Consider the following 23,027-nt stretch of genomic DNA (forward strand, 5'->3'; position numbering starts at 1 on the left):
ATTTTAATTTAAAATTAAAACTAATCTTCTGAGTTTAGAAATTTTACTTCATTGCTTAAAATCAGTCAAGTTCAAATAGGAAATAGCATGAATACTGCGTTCAATAAAATTATTCTCTACAGTCATATAAATCAACTGCATTATTGCTTTATAAACAGGGTTCTTTCAACTTTAATGACTTTCCTTGATTTAACTTTGATCTCTTATGTGCAAGTTTTTAATTCTCTTTATGAATTAAATGAATGATTTCAAAGACTGAATTCATTTAATATATGATTACATCTCTCTAAAAATATATAAAACTATTAATAGATAAAATACCTCTAGAAATTCTAGGCACAGTGACAAAAAGTTGTCTTGTAGCAGTTACCTTTTTTGTCCCTAAAAAATTATCAAGAGCTATACACAGGAAGACGTGACTTTATCAAAAAGTCTCATCACAACACATCACACACTCATTCCAAAGGATGCTCAAACAGACTTCTATATGGCACTATAAGAAATACCCCACCTCAGGAAGTAGGGACATAAATATACTGAATTATACACGTTATAAAACTTTGACTTCGGAGTTTTCTTGAAAATTACATATATTATACAGCTTAGGAAATAGATCTTGAAACCAGTAAGGTGCAAGTAAAGTAAAGTAAATGAAAGGCTAAGGTTGATGAGAAAAACAGAATAGAAACTGCCAAGTGATGGGAAAGAACTAAAGAATATTATTATATAATATCAAAATAAACAAGGTTCCTTAGAAAAAATTAATAGCTATATCACTCTTGACAATTCTTAAAAACAATGTAATGAAGAGGTTATCTGGCAAGTCAATCATTTAGAAAACATGCACCAAACAATTCCATCTTCATAGCAGTGCTTTCGATTTCTTTAACAGTTATCACATGACTGTTCAGAGGAAAGTTTAAGAAAGGATAAAAGGATTTCCGTCCACAAGGTTCACCACTGAAAGAGAGATGACATTACCTTTTCTGCATCAACACAGCTATTGCACATTCACAGCAGAACCATGGTGATGTTGCTCACTAGTGCTGCTACTTGTAGTTCTGTTCAGGATATCAGACAATAAAAGAACCAATCACAGTCCTAAAGTGGTCCTTAATTTTTACCACCTTAGTTTTTCCTTAAGATGCCAGTGAAATGCTGAAAAGGGTAAAGAAAATATACTTGTTATTTCAAATTGGAAAAGGTTTTTATACATAAATACAAAATTAAAGTGCAGTCTGTATGAAGTGTCAATTTGGGTAAGTAATCTATTAAACGTTATGAAAGCTTACAGAACGTTTGTTTACGATTTTATCCTTTACTTTTGCATCTACAAAGAGAAATTTTAGTTTATAATATTAAAACAGAATTAATTTTTAACCCAGCAGTGGGAACTTGATTGACCTAAAGCAACAAAAAAAAAAAAATAAATAAATAAAAAAAAAAAATATATATATATATATATATATATAAATATAAACTAAACACAGGATGGCAAATTCAAATTTGAACAAAGGCAAATTATCCAGAATCAAAGGAAAATTCATGGAAGTAAGAGTTGAGACAGGTTCATTTAGACAGAAATGTACTAAAAATACAGCATGAAGGATAACATTATCACCACTTCTTTTTTTTTAATTTTAAGGACCATTCAATAAAAGAATGCAAGTGGTTAGTGGGAGAGAGATGTAAAAATTGTATCATTATTATGTGAAGATAATATTTTGCTGTTGAATAGTAACTCACAAGATCTTCAAGAATCTCTGAATAAATAAAGGTAGTAAAAAATTTGGCATGATAATTGGTTACATAAAAATAAAAGTTATGAAAGTTGGGAGAGATAAAATTTAGTGATACTAAATAATCAAAAACTGGAACAGGTCAGTAATTTTGAGTACACAGAAACAATTTTAATGAAGATAGAAAATTAGGAATGCAAATAAACAATATAATAAAGCATGAAGCCAGTTAAATTTCTTTGGAGCAAAAGAAATTAGCAATTTTAAGCAATGCTAAAATTGAGAGCTAGCTAAAAATATAAAGAGACTGATCAAAATTAGAATCTTCAAAAATGTAAATTTTGTGAAAAACAAATGGATCTAACACATGGAAGCAATGGTAAGACCTTCTTATAAATAATGTAATAAGAAAAAAATCTTAAGGTAACTAATATCCAATGAACAGCGAGTGAAGAAAACTTATGTTAGTCTGGGCAGATAAAAAGGATGAGGCAAGGGAGATTAGCTAAATGGATATCTGAATAAAAAATGAATGATAAAGCCTAGAGGCAGGTAGTTTTTTTTTTAGGCAACTTTGGCTATATTGCATCATATTTAATGTATGTAAATTGCTTCTATTCTGTGGTTGATTTGTTGCTTGTTGGATGAAAAACCCAAGTTTCCATGAGGGAAAAAAACATAAAACACTTGCCTGAGAAGACTAACCTAGCCACTGCAAAAACAGACCCATAAAAATTCTTCCTGTCACTGATGGTATTGGAACTTTGGTCTTTTCCACTCTGTGTGAGGACTTACTCTAGCTTAGACTAAAAACCACACAGAAACAGGGTAGTGGAGGAGTAGCGAATAGATTGTCAATAGTTCGGGACTGTTTTAACTATCAGAGAGGCAACAAGGGAGAGATATATTCTTGGTCTGATTATTAGCAGTGATTCTTCATGCATTAAGAAACTGCAGATAAAATAACCACTAGGTGGCAGTGATCAGTGTATTGATGTGGGATTTAATTAAAGATGTAACTACCATTAAATCAAGAAAAAGGTTTCTGCTTTCATAAAGGAGACTACAATGGTTTCAGTTTTTATATTCTATACAATTTGAACTAATGATGTCACCAACAAATTCTAAATGGGAAGCATTCAGGGAAATAATCATGGAAGCTACTAGGCTTTTCATACTAACTAAAAAAAACGTTCAAGGAAGCCTATGATAGATATAAACCTACTCTGCAATTAAGTCACAAAGGAGGTTATTATATAAGGCAATGGTCAGGCTGCATCTGGTACCGCATACAGGTCTGGAGGCCTTATTTTAGGAATGACATAGAGATGGCTAGAATGAGTGTAGAGAAAGGCAACAAAGAGTGCTCTTACCAAGAACAGCTTCAGTTTTGCAAATATCAGCATCTAGTGACTAGGCACCTGTGAGGATCTGACTGAGGTGTTTTAAGGCAAGGCTTGAGCAAACTTAGTGCTGATGGGATTTTTCCTCTCGGTCAGACTATATAAATCCAAACTGAGGAAGTGATCGCTGTAAGACAGATGTACGGAGGTTTGCTTCCAGCCAGTGAGCAGTTTGAATAAATTCAAGGAAAAATTACAGAAATTATTGGAGGGATGGATAGAATAAATGGATTTTTGTTTGCTGATGCTGTATAAGCTTGCTTTTTTTGCTTCATGTGTCACTACTTATACTAATAATGGTCTTTTACACCCAGTGGGTATAGCATATTTTGGACGATGACAATCCTTAAACAAGTGTTGCAATATTACACTTATTTATAACAACTAAAATTTTAATTAATGATTCACTCTGCATAAAATTTGTTATTTATTTGTTCCAACAAATCTTATTACATCATATAATGATGTAATAAGATTTATAACCTCCTTATACAATAACCTTTATTCTCTGGTTGCATACATCATATGCAACCAGAGAATAAAGACTTACCCTAGCTCACTGAATAAAGATGAATAAGGATAATAAAAGTTTGAACACTTTTTTGTGACTACTATAAAAACTGAAATAATTACCAATGAGATACTTTAAAATGTTTACATTTTGAAAAGAATTGTTACTAACTTTATAATGGAAGTGAAAGAAATTCATAACCTCAAAAAGGTTTCCTAAAATTTGTTCATAATAGCTTCCAAAATTTAAAAAGTAGGTAATTAAAAAAAAAATTCTTCAAGATAAATTTTTATAACTGACTGAAGTTAGATTATATAATACATTTCAACCTTTATGGTTAAGCAACCTATATGGAAAAAAAAAAAAAAAGTTTTATTAAACGGCAACTGCTCTAAGATTAAGCACCACCTAATTATATTTAATATTAATACATATGTGCATAGAGATAGGAAGTGTTATTACTTCAGATCTGACCTTGACATAACAAGGAAAGACTAGATTGGGACACTTCCTATTGATTAAAACCTTACAGGAACTATTTATTTAGTTTTTCCACTTGCCACGCCCGTAGCCATTAGTCAACCGAGAGTGATAAACTTACCTTTTTAGTATGTTATCAGGATAATAAGCAAAAATTTTTTTTATTAAAACATTCTAAAATCAAAAACTACTTTTTTTCTATTAACAATAATTACTACATTAAACAGTACCACAAAAATTGCACAGAATATTGCTATGCTAATAATGTGCTGTATATGTCTGCCATGACAAAGATGTACACCAAACACTTCAAAATGATCCATATTTATGTTGTTTCTAATTTGCTGGCACTAACTTAAAAAAAAAAAGAAAAGAAAAAAGTTGCTAATTTTGAAGAAAGTACATACTGATATTTCTAATGACTGTTTCCCACTATATAACAATAGCATTAGTGTACTAAACTAAAGGTTCTCTTAATGACTAATCCCATAAAAGTGCTTAATATAAAAACAGTTCCTTCTAAATCATAAGTAAGACTATCACTGCAAAATTATTCGGTATTCTGTATTTATCTGTGCCACTATATATATATATATATATATTTTTTATTTATTTATTTTTTTTGTTCTTAATGGTAATACCAAGCACAAAAGGCTGTTGAACATACAGTAAAAAGTAAAAGAAATGTCACAAAGTAAAAAAGGATAATAAAAAAAAATCTACTAGGTCTATAAAGGTCATATTTCAGAATTTCAATGCATATAATATTAACCAGGTCAGAAAAAATGAAAGAAAAAAAAATATTCACATGCAGTTTTTATAAGCTTTTAACACTGGGATGTATTACACACCCTTAGTGACCTCTAAAGACAAAGATTAGTGCCCGAAAAAGGGTTTAAAATAATAAAATTACAAACCATTCCATGCAATGATTTCTAGTCAAATAAATTTCAAGTAAACAGCAGATTAGATATCTGCAATTCTTGGATAAACAGTTACAGTTTGAAAATAACTAAACTACAATTAGTCACACTGTACACAATCCAAAATTTCAAGAAAAATGTGAGGACGAGTGGGTACTGACGAGTGGCAAGTTTATATAATATAGTTAACTAGGGGGGATACATTTTTGAATAGCTGCCTCAGGCACAGAAGGTGCATTTTTCAAGAGCTGCTTCTGGTGCAGAAATGCCATATCCTGGCTCAGTTCAAGAAAACTGCTTAATCAAATGAAACAGAAATTGAATTAAGCTGTATAATGATAACTGATTTAAAAAAATTATAAAATTAAATGTTAAAGAGATATCATGGTTTATAAATTTGTTTACACAAGAAATATCAGCTGTTCATTTTATTCAGCTAGGGCACAGAATACTGTATATGAAAATAAATTATATCCTAACCTGAACAAGAGAGAATAAAAAAATCTAGTATATCAATTCATAATGTCATCTATTTGAATTGTAACACAACTGCCTATTCACCTAACTGCAGAGCAATTAACTCTTTTAAATTTCTTTTTAATTAAAAAAGATATATTAAAATTATCAGAACATATTACATCATTTTTTTTACTTATAGGAAGCACAAAATTCATATTAAATAATCCCTATAGATAGTAGGGTAATATATAATTCCAGTTCTAATAGACAAAGGAAAATTAACATAATGCCATTTGTCAAGGGATGCATATTTTTTGCTATGAAAGATAAAATTAATATATTTTTCATAAAATAAGAGTGCAAAACTTTTGTCCTTAAAAAATCAGCTAATAACATGATGGTGCAATCAGTTATTTTTTCATCAGACGAGCACAGAAATAATTAATAAATAATAACAATGGAAGAATTTAATGAAGTTATCAAAAATACACTCAAGATATGCATAAATAGTGAATGACAGTCTTCATGTAGTAAAAGTTGCAAAAAATAACATTAACGATTAAAATACAGAATATGCTGGGTAACTAAGCAAGTACACTGAGTTTTCTAAAAAAATGAAATTATAAACTCCTTAACCCATATATTAAAATTTAAAAGAAAATAATTCTTTCTAAATATCATTTATTCATGTTTCATAATTGAAAAACCTTATTGTTAACAGCAATAGCTGGTAGAAACAACAGTTAACACAGGGCAAACAAACTTTATTTATGACCAGAAATAGGAGGAAGGCACTTAAAGATAAGTAAATTTATAATGCTTCTCAACTTGTAGCATCAAAGTTCCTGTACACCACCAGTGTGAAAGATTATCACAAGACAGTGTGACCCTTGAGCAAATTCACAAGGGTCAAATTTCTTACTCTCTCTAAGAATGTCTAGCATGAGTCAGTGACCCACTTTTCAGGTTCATTAACTTGAGACTTCATTCAGTTAAATAATTAAGATAAACTACCAGAGGTTGTATGTCTTTATAACACATTAAGGAACTATCAAGTCTAATTTCACTATAGTTTTGTAAGCACCATAAACAATTTTAAAAGTTGGTTAGAATTATAACAGTAATAAATTTTGGGCATAAAAACTATATTTACTGCAAATATAACACGAGAATGTATACATACAAAGAATAAACAAAATAAATAAATAAAAAATAACGGTGGAAGAAGAAGAATTAATGATATTTAAAACATGCTCCATATGTGTGAAATAAACAGTGAATGATATGTGACAACATGTAGAATATCACACAAAATTACTGGTCAAATAACATTAGGCCTTAAATAAAACATTTAACTGGGAATTGAAGACAATTCAGTTCTCTAACAGAAAAGAATTTATTAAGTTAATAGTTACTGGAAAACATATTTTATGAAAATACCTGTAGATCATACAGGAAGTTCTCTGAGCAGTGCAGATAGCTAATGGGGTTTGTCAATGGTGTACAGAAGTTTTCCAGCAGCATCTCCCCCATCTCCTTCAACCCATCCATGATAACTAAGTAAATAGGTTTTGATACCTTTCGTGTTTGAGGTTTTTATAAAAAAAAAAAAAAAAAATGCACAAGGGAGTGATTATCCTACTATATAAAGGCAATGGTTAGGCCACATCTTGAATACTGCATACAGGTCTGGAAATCTCATTTTAGGAAGGACATTGATTTGCTGGAATAGTTGAAAAGACGGGCAATAACACTAAAAAAGAGAAGTTATATCTCATATTGTGAATCATTTTAAGTTATATCTCATATTGTGAATGCCTTCACAACGAGTTGCCATGATATTGCACTACTTCGAATAAGTAACGCTTCACCTAAGGAGAAGACTAATGTTACTTATTGTCAGGTAGGTACCACCACCCAGACGGCACCGTTTCAGGGCTATCTGGCTCTTTTTCGGTGGGTGGGTAGGTACTCAAGTGATGCAATGATGGCAAAACAGTTATGAAGTATAACTCCTCAAGCAACGAGCAAATTTAGAATATATACACAGTCTAAATTTGCTTGTTGAGGTTTTAGCTCTAAATGCATCTTAGTCTAAACACATCATACACCATCAGGCATCTCTCATATTGTGGAGTTATACTTCATAACTGTTTTGCCATCATTGCATCACTTGGGTTCCCACCCACCCACCCACCCACCCACCGAAGAAGGGCCAAATAGCTCTGAAACGGTGCCATCTGGGTGGTGGTACCTACCTGAGAATAAGTAACATTAGTCTTCTCCTTAGGTGAGGTGTTACTTATTCAAAGTAGTGCAATATCATGGCAACTCGTAAAGGTATTCACAATATGAGATAACTTAAAACAATCATCATCATCATCAGCAGCCATTTTCAATCCACTGCAGGATGAAGGCCTCTCCAGCAACTTTCCAGTTCCTTCTGTTTTGAGCACTGGCCATCCATTTACTGCTCAAAAACTCATGAATTTCATCTATCCATCTCCGCCTTTGTCTTCCAGGTTTTCTTCTAGCTCCTCTTGGGTACCATTCTGTTATTTTCTTAGTCCATCTGTCATCATGTCTTCGAGCTATGTGTCCTGCCCAAGACCATTTTAGTTCTTTAGTTTTGATAAGAACGTCCTTTACTTGAGTTTGCTGCCTAATCCATGTGTTTCTCTTCTTATCTAACATTCTAATTCCCAATATAATTCGTTCCATTCTTCGCTGTGTAGTTCTTAGCTTCTCTTCCATTCTTTTGGTGAGTGCCCAAGTTTCACTTCCATAAGTCATGGTGGGGAGTATACATTGATTCATTATTTTACGTTTCAGACAAACTGGGATATTGCTCTTCAGTATGTGACTATATTTCCTGAATGCTATCCATCCAAAATTTATTCTTCTCTTGACTTCCAGCCATTTATCATTATTACAGCTAATAACTTGTCCCAGATAAGTATATGACTCCACCTTTTCAATTACTGCTCCTTCAATCATTATTTCCCTTTCCGTGGCATACTTGTTCATCATTACTTTTGTTTTAGCCATATTCATCTTTAGTCCAAAATCCTTACTAACTGCACATAACTGATTAAGATTTTCCTCTAATTCTTTGGGATCGTGGCTTATGACCACAATGTCATCTGCAAATCGTAAATGGTTTAGGTACTCTCCGTTCACATTGATTCCTTTCTGCGACCAGTCTTATCTTCTGAAAGCTTCCTCAAGGGCAGCAGTAAACAGCTTCGGAGATATTGTGTCTCCTTGTCGAACTCCTTTCTCGATTTTAAATTTGCTACTGTCTTTGTCTAGTCTAATAAAGGATGTAGCACTCTCATATATTTTCTTCAAAATCATAATATATGGAGTATCTATGCCTTGTCTTTCCAGTGCCCGAAACATTGCCTTATGCTGTATGGAGTCAAATGCCTTTTCATAATCCACAAATGCCAGGCATAATGGTGTTTTATATTCATTTGCTTTCTCCATTAGCTGTGATATTACGTGAAGGTGATCCATAGTTGAGAATCCTGTCCTAAAGCCAGCTTGCTCTTTCGGTTGATTCTCATCAAGTATTCTTTCTAATCTGTTAGTAATGACCCTTGTGAACAACTTGTAGATATGGGATAACAAGCTAATTGGTCTATAATTTCCAATTTCTGATTTATCTCCTTTCTTATGCAGCAAAACTATGATTGCATTATTCCACTGCTTAGGCATCACACCTTTTCTAATGCACTTTGTGAACAGCCTTGCCAGTTTTTGTGTTATGTCTCTTCCTCCCAATTTTAACAACTCTACAGTAACTTCATCTTCCCCCGGGGCTTTCCGATTCTTCATTTTCTTCAATGCATGTTCTACCTCATCAGGAAGAATATCGGGTATGTCGTATGTGTTGCTACTTTGCAATCCATCTTCCCCACTGCTGATATCATTCCCTCGCTCCTTGTATAATTCTCTATAGTAGTCTTCTGCTATTTGAATTACGCCTTCTCTGCTGTTTATAAGTACACCATTGCTATTCTTCAGTTTCAGTATCATTTGTCTTTCTGTATTATCATGGCTGCTGATTTAAATCCTTTGTTTTCCCTTAATGCTTGTTCTACTTTTCTTGTGTTAAATCTTCTTATGTCCTCTCTGAGTCTCTTTCTAATGGCTTTGCATAACTCAGTATACTCAATTTTCTCCCTGTTAGTGTTTTTCTTGCTCTTCATTTGTCGTCTTTGGTTCATCATGACAAGTGTTTCTTGACTAATTTTTTCTTCTTTGGATTTCTGTTTCCCTATAGGTTTCTTGGGCTTTATCACTTTCAGAAAGTTGTAATATTCCTCGTCGATATCTTGGTCCTGAGCAGTCTGCAGAAGCTCAAACTTGTTCTTAAGTTCCAGTACATACTGCTTTTTCTCCTCCTCTGTTATTTCAAAGACTTTTGTATTATTTACTCGAGTCAGTTTTTTCCTTTCCTTTCCTATGTCTATATCAAGTGTACATCTTACCATTCTGTGATCACTTCCAACATTTACCTTATTCAGGACGGTAACATCATTCACAATATATCTTCTGTTAGTGAGGATGAAGTCGATTTCATTAGTTGTTAATCCATTTGGACTCTTCCATGTCCACTTTCTGTTCACCCTTTTCTTGAAAAAAGTGTTCATTACTGACATTCCTTGAGATTCTGCAAATTCCACAAGTCTTTCACCTCTTTTATTTCTTTCACCAATTCCAAAATTTCCTATAGTTCCTCTTTCTGCACTGTTTTGCCTTTTTCCAACCTTAGCATTGAAGTCCCCCATAATAATAGTGTAGTGGGTTTTCTGCTCATCTAGAAGACTCTCAATTTCAGTGTACATGTCTTCAACCTCTTCATCATCATGGCTCGATGTTGGTGCATAAATCATTACAATCTTTAGCTTGTACCTCTTAGAAATCTTGAGTATTAGTCTTGACACCCTTGGTGATGTACTTTTGAATTCCAAAATGTTGTTTTTAAAATCTTTATGGACCAGAAACCCAACTCCACCTTCACTCTTTTCACTGTTTCCATTGGTGTACAGCAGATTTCCACTTGATAAACTTATAAGTGATTCATTTCTTCTTCTTGTTTCAGCCAAACCGATGATATTCCAATTCACATTTTCTAATTCCTTTTCCAGCTCTAATATCCTGTCTTCCCCGATGAGTGATCGTACGTTATAACAGGCCAAGTTCAATTTCCGTGCATGGCAGCCTGGTCGTACCCAGAGATTCTTAGCACCCTCTGCTTCCACTCTGATCCTCTCGCTGCCGTAAGAGGGAGAGTGAAAGCTGCTGGGGACTGAGGGCCATTTGTATTGTTGTGCTCTCATTGCTGGAGGGATTGGTCTTTTCCTCTTCACGCTGACCAGGCGTCTTGAAGAGAACCACTCTGCATGTTCGTTGCCACCTAAGTGACGTAACAGGGCTCACCATAGAGAAGGTGTGCATGAGTGGATTTTAGGGAGGCAGGCCAACCGGACTTCTCCTAAATCTTCTGTAATAGAGAGATATTGGATCCATCAGTGTTTTAGGCTGAGTGTCTGATAACACACAGGATACCTGTTCCCCTCTAAGCCCCCTTAAAACAATGCCGCCTTATAAATATTCTGTTTATTCAGAAATGGCTGTGTATTAATGATGTGTATTGCATTTAATATATACATAGTTTAAGGTTCCTACCCACAGAAGGAACTGAAGTAGTTTCTGATTATATATTTTACAAATTCTAAATTAATAAACTGTGTTCACTTTTTGTAGAACTGTGGCAATTATTTCATAATTCAATTTCATTATCACATAAATTCAAGTTACGCGGGGAAATGTTTAGATTGGACTGCAGGAAGTTTTATTTTAGCCAGCGAGTTATAAATTACTGGAATAAGTTGCCTTCATGGGTGGTAGAGGCCGACAGTTTGGGGAAATTCAAAGGTCATCTGGATAGTACCTTCGGGTAAGGGAAGCGCATAGGATGATAGGATTAATTTCCTTTTTATTTAATTTTTAATTTCATTTTATTATTTTTATTTATTTATTAATTATTATTATTTATTTATTTAATTTTTGTTTTTATCATTGTTTTGTTCGGATTTTTTTTTTTTTTTTTTTGGCTGGTGCAGCATAAGCCATAGGCTTTCTTGCACCATACGGCCGTTACTAATACTAAATACTAATACTAATTAGTGGTATCTTTCACAATAAAAGGTTTGTGGTGGCAGCTCATCTGTAGAACCTTCTTGATACAACACTGCATACAATATGTGCACTGGCAATTGTTACTGTAAATCTTGATCATTTTAAATGATTATTACAAGCTTCATTTTGTAAAATGCCCTTTTAACCATTATACTAAAATTAACTATCACAGTGTTTTCATTACTTGGTTTTTAATTCATTGCAATGTCTTCTCACAAAAACCAGGGACACAAAAGTAGAAATCACAGGGAATAAAAAATAGACTATACCACATTAAATTTACCTTTGGGCAGCATGCTGTAGATAATTGGAATAAACTGCCTCCCAAGATGGCTAAGGTGGAGAGTTTACAATATTCATGGGAGAAGATTGGGTGGGCACTTTCTGGCATTGGGAATTATATAAATGATTGAGGAATTTGTATTTTTATTTTATTCTGGCTGATGCAGAATAACTTCCCTTCTTTGCATCATTTGGCCATTGTAATACCAATACTAAAATACATGATTGGCTGGTAGTAATTTAAAAACTTTTCATGCAGACTAAAGAGGAGCAAAGGCTGCCCACCCCTGGTATGGATAAGTGAAGGAAGGGCGAATTAAAATATCAAAAGATTGTTTACTGGTGTTCATTGTTTGCAGGAGGAAATTGAATAAACATGATTGATAAAAATTTTAATTCATACACCACTGGCTACAATTTGTGTGTGGGGAGGTGGGTATTTTATGAAATGCTCATATATTATAATGCATGTTAACAGGAGAGACTGCTCCTACAGAGATGATATACACTTAAATAGAAAAGGTGCAAGAATATTTGCTGATGCTATACAGGGAGTGTTAGGTGGGTCAGAAAACTGCTAGCTTGGGAGGGTTGTTATGTTGTTTGTTATTTTGGTTTTTCTAGGAGCATTAGCAACTAAGGCCATATTGCTCTGGGGATATGCGGTGGTCATTTCCTGACCTTTCTGCATCCTCCGTATTTGGTGGTCACGGGCTCGAACCCCGGTCTAATCAAGAAGCATGTGCTACACACTGCTGCTCCTGCCCACCTGGCTACGAAGGCACCCTTTGGGGGGGTGGGGGAGGAGAGTGTACAAGGACTAATAGATTAACAGTAGCCACTGGCAGAGGTGAAAGTGATACTTGCACTTAGCATTAGCAGAGGCATATGATGCAAGAAAGCAAGCTTATTCAGCATCAGCCAAAAAAAAAAAAAAAAAACCACTCCCATTTCACCCCTCCGTTCGTTCGAAATACCTGTCCAGTTGAGCTTTAAATTTGTTTAGGCTATCAACTTCAACAACAAGTGATGGAAGTCGGTTCCACCAACCAACCACCCGCTGGCCAAAGGCAAATTTCCGCACATCTATCCGACATCCGTCCTTCCTCAATTTGAATTTATGCCCTCTGAGGTGATTATTCTGAGAAAGATGAAGAATCCCATTGGCATTGAGCATGCTCAAACCATTCAAAGCCTTATACACCTCTATCAGATCACCTCGCCGGTGCCTAGTCTCCAGACTCTGTAATTTGCAAAACTTAAGCCTTTCTTCGTAAGAGCAACCCTCTGTTCCATTTACTAATCTTGTTGGCCTTCTCTGTACCCGTTCCAGCAGCTCTACATCCTTCTTGAAATGAGGCCTCCAGACCTGTATACAGTACTCAAGATGTGGCCTTAACATTGCCTTATACAAGGGAATAATCACCTCCTTATCCCTGCTAGAAATATTCCTGTATATCATTAACAAGACACCATGAGCTACTCTTGCGCTCGTCTGCACTGCTCAGAGAACTTCATATCTGCCTGCACAATTAACCCCAGGTCCTTTTCATTCTCCACCACTGTCAGTGTAATACCGCAGAGTTGATACGTTGCTCTGGTGTTACTGTTTCCCATATGCAGCACTTTACATTTGTCGATGTTAAAGCTCATTTGCCACCTCTCAGCCCATCTGCTCAACCTTTCCAGATCCTGTTGCAGCAGCATAGCGTCAGTATTGTCCTTAACGACCCTGCCAACCTTTGTATCATCTGCAAACTTGGACATTAAACTTGATATCCCATCATCAATATCATTCATAAACACCGAAAACAACAACGGACCCAACACTGAACCTTGAGGAACTCCACTAATAACATTAGTCCACGTTGAGCAGTGTCCATTGATTACCACTCTGTCTTCTGCCACTCAACCATCCCCTTATCCATAGCAGCAATTTGCCTCCAATGCCACACTGCTCCAATTTGTGCAGCAGTCTTCCATGTGCAACAGTATCAAAAGCCTTTCTAAGATCCAAATATATAATATCAAAGTTATTCCCTGCATCCAGTTCTTTTGTGACTACATCATAGTATCCAATCAAATTGGTCAGGCAAGACCTGCCCTTAACAAAACCATGCTGCGTCTGAGCTATAACTGAATTCTTGTCTAGATGATCCTGCAGTGCTTCTTTAACCAGTGCCTCCATTAATTTACCTGGAACAGAAGTTAAACTAACAGGTCTATAATTACTTGTGTCAGCCTTTGATCCTCCTTTGTGAATTGGGGTTACATTTGCACATCTCCAGTCTATGGGTACCTCCCCTGAGTCCAAAGAAGCTCTCATAATTATGGCTAGGGGTTTGCATACTTCCTTTGCTGCCTCCTTTAATATAACTGGATAGATCCCATCCACCCCAGGTGCCTTTTTTATGTTTATCCTCAACAATCTCTCCTCCACTTTCCTCTCAGTTATTACAAAATCATCCAGCTCACTGCCAATGTTTACTTTACCTACATCATTCTCCTTCCTGAATAACTCCTCATGCGTGAATGTAGATGCAAAATACTCGTTTAGATTGTTAGCCACCTGAGCAGGATCCTCAACTGTTGAACCATCAATATCCAGTGGACCAATCTGATTCATCCCTTTCCTTTTCGAGTTCAAGTATGTAAAGAACTCTTTTCTGTTTTTCTTTGCATCCTTTGCCAAGGATTTTTCATAGTCTGCCTTTGCCTGCCTAATCTCCTTTGTGACTTGGTTACAGACCAACTTATATCTATCATAGGCTTCCATGTCACCCATTAATTTGTATGTATCCCATGCATTTTTCTTCTCTGCCACATGTCTCATTAGTTCATCTGACAACCATTTAGGCCTAAACCTTGAACAATATTTCTTAGTTGGTATGTAAAGCCTGGTAGCCTCCAAGATTAGTTCCTTGAATGCTTCCCATTTTGAGTTTGCTGTTGGTAACATCATCAGTTGGTCCCACTGTATAGAATTTAAATACTGTCTCAGACCATCATAGTCGCCTTTACGAAAACAAAAACCCTTCCCTTTACCTCTGATGGTAGTTACCTCCTTGAGTAAATCCCACTTCAACACACTGTGATCACTGCCACCTAGTGGTTCATTTATCTGCAGGTTCTTAATGCATGAAGAATCACTACTGATAATCAGATCAAGAGTATTGCTCCCTCTTGTTGCCTCACGAACATGCTGATGTAGAAAACAATCATCCAATAAATCCACAAAAGCCTTGCTAGTGTGCGAGTGACCAACCCACAAATTCCAGTCAATATCTGGGAAATTAAAGTCCCCCATTATAAGACTCTCTGATTTACTGGCCCACTCTATTTCCCTGTACAATATCTTATTATACTCATCAGAGTCATTAGGCCTATAGCACACTCCTACTCTCAATTTTGATTTCCCTATGCTTATGTCACACCAAACTGACTCGACGCTGCCCTGTCCATCGATGTCGACTGGCTTCACTTCCTTGGACTTTATGTGTTTCTTAATTAATAGCATAACCCCTCCTCCCCTCCTGTCCTGTCTATCCTTTCTATACACATTGTATTCCCCAAATTCCAGTTCCGCATTACTTATATCTGTGTGACACCACGTCTCTGATATCCCAACAATATCTGCCTTTGATGTTTTGAGCAATACCTCAAATTCATCAAATTTATTTACCAAACTCCTAGCATTGGTGTACACGCAGGTATACATGCACCTGTTTCTATTCTTAGCTACCCTAACACAACCCATGTGTTTACTTGTACCGCAATGACTACCAGCAGTCTCTGAAATATCCTGCATCTTGTTTTTCAGACTTCTGCTCATTTCAATAGAAGCAGTGCAAGAATCACTTCCACCTCTGCCACTGGCTACTGTTAATCTATTAGTCCTTGTATCCCCCCCCAACTAGCAGTTTTCCGACCCACCTAACACTGCCTCGACAGCATCAGCAAAAATTCTTGCACCCTTTCTATTTAAGTGTATCCCATCCCTGTAGAAGCAATCTCTCCTGTTAACAAGTACAGTCCAGGCTGAAAAAAATTCTACCCCTTGGGCCTTACACAATCCCTCCAGGGCCGAATTGATCGACAAGGCTCTCATCATATACTCCCTCCTATCGTGTCTGGGCAGAATTGCAGACACTTTCAAGTTCAACCCTAATTCACAGCTTTTTTTCAACAGTGACCTGTACTTGCTAAGTAATTCCGCCGGTCTCCTACTCTTAATATCATTAGTGCCAACGTGTACAACTATATCACCTTTTGTGCCCTTAAAAGATGATATCCGCTCTACAACGTCATCAACCTTTGCCCCTGGCAGACATACCCTGGTCCTATTCCACCTATCTTTTTACAAAGGATGTTCCCCGTTTCCCTGACAATAGAGTCACCAACAACTACTAGTTCCATTGGAATTAGTGGAATGAGCAGCAGCCTGGAAAACAAGATGCAGGGTATTTCAAATACTGCTGGGAGTCATTGCAGTACAAGGAAACACATGGGTTGTGTTAGGGTAGCTAAGAACAGGAATAAATAAATTTGATGAATTTTAGGTATTTCTCAAAACGTCAAAGGCAGATATTGTTGGGCTATCAGAGACATGGACTCACACAGATATAAGGAATGCAGAAATGGAATTTGGGGAGTACAATTTGTACAGGAAGGGAGGAGGGGTTATGCTGTTAGTTAAGAAACACATAAAATCCAAGGAAGTGAAGCCAGGCGACATCGCTGGCGAGTCAGTTTGGTGTGACATAAGCATAGGGAGATCAAAATTGAGAGTAGGAGTGTGTTATAGGCCTAATGACTCTGATGAGTATAATAAGTAACTGTACAGGGGAATAGAGTGGGCCAGTAAATCAGAGAGTCTTATAATGGGAGATTTTAATTTCTCAGATATTGACTGGAATTTGTGGGTTGGTCACTCACACACTAGCAAGGCTTTTGTGGATTTATTGGATGATTGTTTTCTACATCAGCATGTTCGGGAGGCAACTAGAGGGAGTAATGTTCTTGATCTGATTATCAGTAGCGATTCTTCATGCATTAAGAATCTGCAGATAAAAGGAACCACTAGGTGGCAGTGATCACAGTGTGCTGAAGTAGGATTTACTCGAAATAGTAACTACCATGAGGGGTAAAAGGAAGGATTTTTGCTTTTGTAAAGGCGACTATGGTGGTCTGAGACAGTATTTTAATTCTATATGGTGGGGACCAACTGATGATGTTACCAACAGCAAATTCAAAAAATGGGAAGCATTCAAAGAATTAACCTTGGAAGCTACTAGGCTTTACATACCAAGAAATATTATTCAAGGTTTAGGCATAAATGGAGGTCAGATGAACTAATGAAGCATATGGCAAAGAAGAAAAATGGATGGGATACATATAAATTAATGGGTGACATGGAAGCTTAGATATAAGCTGGTCTGTAACCAAGTCACAAAGGAGATTAGGCAGGCAAAGGCAGATGAGAAATCTTTGGAAAAGGATGCAAAGAAAAACAACAAAGAGTTCTTTACCTATGTAAACTCTACAAGGAAAGGGATGAATCAGATTGGTCCACTGGATATTGATGGTTCAACTGTTGATGATCCTGCTCAAGTGGCTAACAAACTAAATGAATATTTTTCATCTACATTCACACATGAGGAGTTATTTAGGGAGGGGAATGCCAGAGGTGAAATTGCTGAAGATAAACATAAAAATGGCACCTGGGGTGGATGGGATCTATCCAGTTATATTAAAGGAGGCAGCAAAGGAAGTAAGCAAACCCTCAGCCATAATTATGAGAGCTTCCTTGGACTCAGGGGAGGTACCCATGGACTAGAGATGTGCAAATGTGACCCCAATTCACAAAGGAGGATCAAAGGGCGACACAAGTAATTATAGACTTGTTAGTTTAACTTCTGTTCCAGAAAATTAATGGAGGCACTAGTAAAAGAAGCACTGCAGGATCATCTAGACAAGACTTCAGTTATAGCTCCGACACAGCATGGTTTTCTTAAGGGAAAGTTATGCCTGACCAATTTGATTGGATACTATGATGTGGTCACAAAGGAACTGGATGCAGGGAATAACTTTGATATCATATATTTGGATCTTAGAAAGGCTTTTGATACTGTTGCACATGGAAGACTGCTGAACAAATTGGAGTGGTGTGGCATTGGAGGCAAATTGCTGCTATGGATAAAGGGATGGTTGAGTGGGAGAAGACAGAGTGGTAATCAATGGTCACTGCTCATTGTGGAGTAATATTATTAATGGAGTCCCTCAGGGTTCAGTGTTGGGTCCATTCTTGTTTTCTGTATTTATAAATGATATTGATCATGGTATATCAAGCTTAATGTCCAAGTTTGCAGACGATATTATTATTATTAGCTATATGGTGCAAGGAAGCCTGAGACTTATGCTGCACCAGCCAAAAAAAAATTTCCCAAGTTACCCTAAGAGAGAGAGAGAGAGAGAGAGAGAGAGAGAGAGAGAGAGAGAGAGAGAGAGAGAGAGAGAGAGAGAGAGTCAGAAGTAGAAGGGAATCACCAAGAAAGAGAAGAATGGCAGGGTTGTTAAGGACACTAATGACAGTACGCTGTTGCAACGGGATCTAGAAAAGTTCAGCAGATGGGCTGAGAGGTGGCAAATGAAGTTTAACATTGACAAATGTAAAGTACTACATATGGGAAGCAGTAACCCCAGAGTAACGTATCAACTCTGTGGTACTATACTGACAGTGGTAGAGAATGAAAGGGACCTGGGGGTGGTTGTGCAGGCTTTGATTGATTTGATTTTGTGTTTATTGGCGCAAAAACAGCTAAGGTTATACTGCGCCATGAAACGATTAAAATATCAATAAAGAAATTCTGGTAACCTTTAAAAAGGTTACCTCGTCAAATGGTTATTTATAAATGTGGGTATATATTAGTAGCTTTTAAAAATTTAAAAACTGGCGACACGTGGTCGTTGTCTGATAAAATCTGACTGAGTGTATAAGGCTCAGTCGAATGAGTAAAAGCGGTAAAATATATATTGCGAACATGGGTAAAATGAACGCAATCTATTAAAATATGCTTTATAGTTAAAACGGTGTCGCAAGACTCGCACATAGGAGGGTCATCCGCCCTCAGCAGAAAAGAATGTGTCAAATGACTGTGTCCTATGCGGAGTCGGGCAAGAACAACTTCCTCGCTCCGATTCCTGCGCAGACTAGACTGCCATATTTCTATTACAGGCTTTATTTGGTATAATTTATTTGTTCTCTGTCTGTGCCACAGTTCTTGCCAATGGGAATATATCTTGTTACGTATTATTTGCCTGTAGTCTGTATAGGGGACTGACAGGCAACAATTATGAGTGGGTGTTGCTGATTTGGCTGCAGCGTCAGCCAAATCATTTCCCTTTATCCCAATGTGGCTAGGAATCCAGCAGAAGCGGATATTAAACTTGTATTCATGAAGAGAATGTATCTTCTGCTGAACCCGACAAAGAACTGGATGAGAATTGTGTCTCAGAGATAATAAAGCCTGTAGTACACTGGAAGAGTCAGAATATATTATTGACCTTTGGAATTGACAAGTTCGAATGTGATCCAAGGCTAGCTCTATAGCATACAGCTCTGCAGTGTATATGCTGGATTCAGGAGGAATCTGCTGAGATATTATAGTGTCCGGAAAGACAGCAGCAGATCCTACGCACGATTCAGACTTCGAGCCGTCTGTGTAAACGGACAGGAAGTCTGAGTGCTCAGCTTGGTGTGCAGAGTAGAGCTTCTGGTAGACAGATGATGAGGTCTCAGACTTTACCCATTTCTTAAGGGAAAAGTCGCATGGTGGGGGATGAGCATGCCAGGGTGGAAGAGTTTCTTTTGGTGTTTCTGCCACCTTGTCTACCATGATGTTAAACTCTCTGATTAGCTCTTGGACACGAATACCAAAAGGTCGGTTGGCAGTCTGACGGGTATTATACAAGTTTTCCCAACGTGGCTCGAAAACGGATGCCCACGTAGGATGGTCTGGCAGGGATTTCAACTTTAAAGCATAGTTTAAAGACAACTGCTTACGTCGAAGGGATAATGATGGTTCGTTTGCTTCGACGTATAAGCTCTGGACAGGAGATGTTCGAAAAGCTCCAGTAGCGATACGGAGAGCCTGATGGTGGACAGGGTCCAGCCATCGGAGGACACTATCTCTAGCTGAGGAGTATACCTGGGACCCGTAGTCTAATTTGGGGCGTACAAGTGCACGGTAAAGCCGTAGTAGGGTGCATCGATCTGCTCCCCAACGCGTTGAGGAGAGAGAGCGGAGAATATTGAGACCCCTCGTGCATTTTGTACGAAGTTGACGAATATGTTCGAGAAAGGTCAACTTTTTATCAAACACAAGTCCCAAGAATTTTGTGTCTGACACTACTGGAATAACATTTTGCCCGAGCCTTAATTCAGGTTCAGGATGAAGATTACGCTTGCGACAAAAGTGTACGCAAACGGTCTTCTCCGGCGAGAACCTGAAGCCATTGGCAAGTGCCCAGACATTCAGATTATCAATGGCTTTCTGCAGTTGTCTTTCAATAACCCTCATGTTGCACGACTGACAAAAAATGCTAAAGTCATCAACAAAGAGGGCACTATTTACAGTTGGAGGAAGTTGTTCTATGATGGAATTGACTTTGATGGCAAAAGCGTGACACTTAAGACTGATCCTTGTGGTACTCCCTCCTCTTGGCGAAAGGAGCGAGAGAGTGAGGATCCCATACGAACTTGGAAAGATCGATTGGCTAAAAAATTTTGAATAAAAAAGGGCAGATGCCCTCTTAGGCCTAGGCTATGTAAATCTTTTAAAATGCCAAATCTCCAAGTTGTGTCATACGCTTTCTCCATGTCAAAGAACACCAACACCAAATGTTCGCGTTTTAGGAAAGCATCCCGGATGGATGCTTCCAATCTAATAAGATGGTCCAAAGTGGACCGGTTCCTTCGGAAGCGACACTGGATTCTGGAGAGAAGGTCGTTTGATTCTAAGTACCATATTAAACGGGAATTAACCATTCTCTCCAGGATTTTGCACAGACAGCTAGTCAGAGCAATAGGACGATAATTGGTGGTGACCTTTGGATCCTTTCCTGGCTCAGGAAAGGCAAGAACGATTGCCTTTCGCCAGGAGTCCGGAAACTGCCCTTCAGTAAAGATTCTGTTATACAGAAGGAGCAGACAATCCATAGATTTTGGTGAAAGATGCTTAATCATTTCATAATGGATGCCATCTGGTCCAACGGCACTTGCTTTGGAAAGAGCGAGGGCTCTTTTCAATTCCAGAATAGTGAAATCCCCGTTGTAGGGATAAATGCCCTTAGTTTTAAAGTTAAGTGCCTGTTTTTCGATTTTATATTTCAGGACCAGGAACTCTGGGGAATACGAAGATGTTGCAGAGATGTTAGAGAATGTTTCCCCAAGAGCATTGGCTATTGCAGTTGGATCTACAATAGCGCATCCATTATAATCTAGGATTGCAGAAGGTTGGGAGGTATATTTTCCCTTCATTTTCCGGATTTTATCCCAGACTACCTTAGAGTTGGTAGACTGGTTAACAGATGATGTAAAACGGATCCATGATTCCTTTTGACTCTGACGACGGATGTAGCGTGCTTTGGCTCGTGCACGTTTGAAGGCTATAAGGTTGTTCGTGGTAGGATATCGGCGAAATATCCCCCACGCTTTGTTTTGAGCCTTTTTTGCTGTTGTGCATTGTGAATTCCACCAAGGTTTGGGAAATGGTGGAAACCGGCCAGATGTTTTTGGGACAGCGTTAGCAGCTGCTTGGATGATGATTTCTGTGATGTACCTTACTGCGTCATTGATCGGCTCTTGACTGACTGTGCTAAGATCGAAATTTGCCTGTTGTTGGAAGGCAGTCCAGTCAGCCTGATCAAACTTCCACCGTGGTAACCTAAAAGGAAGACATGGTCTCCCACTGTATAACAAGGTTATCACAGGGAAGTGATCGCTTCCGTATGGATTCTCCTCCACTTCCCAAGTGAGTGAAGGGAGTAGAGAAGGGGAGCAGATAGAGAGATCAATGGCAGAAAAGGTACGGGTAGGCATGTGGAAGAAGGTGTTTGTTCCAGTATTTAGAAGGGAAAGGTCATTGTCATTGAGCATACGCTCTATGACTCGTCCCCTTCCGTTGATGTTGGCACTACCCCACAGGGTGTTATGTCCATTCATATCCCCGAGAAGTAAGAAAGGGGGAGGCAACTGCGTTAGAAGATCTTCAAGGTCTGCCTGGGAGATATCGGTCCCAGGTGGCAAATAGATAGAGCACACAGTTAATAAAAATCCCACCGTAAGGCGAATTGCAACAGCCTCTATGCTAGTTGTAATTAGTAAGGGCTGCACTGGGGTCTGGTTACCCACAAGGATAGCCACTCCCCCATGTACAGAGCCATCCGCAATTCTGTCCTTACGATAAATTGTGGTGTTATGCATCGTGGGATCATCATTTGCCTTTAGATATGTCTCCTGCAAGCAAAAGCAAACTGGCTCGTGCTTTTGCAGGAGGGCCTTGATGTCATCAATATTTCGCCGGAATCCACGACAATTCCATTGTAGGAATTTACCCATTATTTTGGCTTGGTGGGTCCATCAGGCGGCTTCCGAGGTGCTGAGGGCTTACTTTTATCAGTCTTGGATTTATCTTTTTTGGGGAAGAATGGACGCTGTCCCGTGTCCATTTCCTCCTCCGCAAAGAGTTCCAAGACTGAATCTTCGGGTACCTCCTTCTGCTCGACATCCATCTTTTCTTGGGTACTAGGAGGGACTTCCCCTTTCTTATTCTTTTCTTTCATAATTACCTTTGGAACTTGTGGAGCATTAGGAGGTACCGATATAGGAGTGGCAGCTGATTGGTCCTTTTGTGCAGGTTTTTGAGAGCTTAAGAGATACTGCGCGATGGGAGTGAAAGACTCCTTTGGAGGAATGGTCATGTCCGTCTGAGTTCCGACGGAACATCTCCCTGCTACCTTC

General features: G+C 37.6%; 1 protein-coding gene across 1 annotated transcript in view; it reads right to left on the reverse strand.

Annotated features, from left to right (window-relative positions):
- Positions 1 to 782: 782 nt before the first annotated feature.
- LOC150084333 (ras-related protein Rap-2c-like) overlaps positions 783 to 23,027 on the reverse strand; it is a 58,938-nt gene continuing 36,693 nt past the window's right edge. The window contains exon 3 of the mRNA XM_090375178.1: positions 783 to 1,158. The gene's annotated coding sequence lies outside the window, so the exon portion shown is untranslated. The remainder of the gene's footprint in view (positions 1,159 to 23,027) is intronic.

This window comes from Mastigoproctus giganteus, chromosome 6, assembly GCF_048544385.1.
Source record: "Mastigoproctus giganteus isolate SK-2022 chromosome 6, ASM4854438v1, whole genome shotgun sequence".
NCBI classification, from domain to species: Eukaryota; Metazoa; Arthropoda; class Arachnida; order Uropygi; family Thelyphonidae; genus Mastigoproctus; species Mastigoproctus giganteus.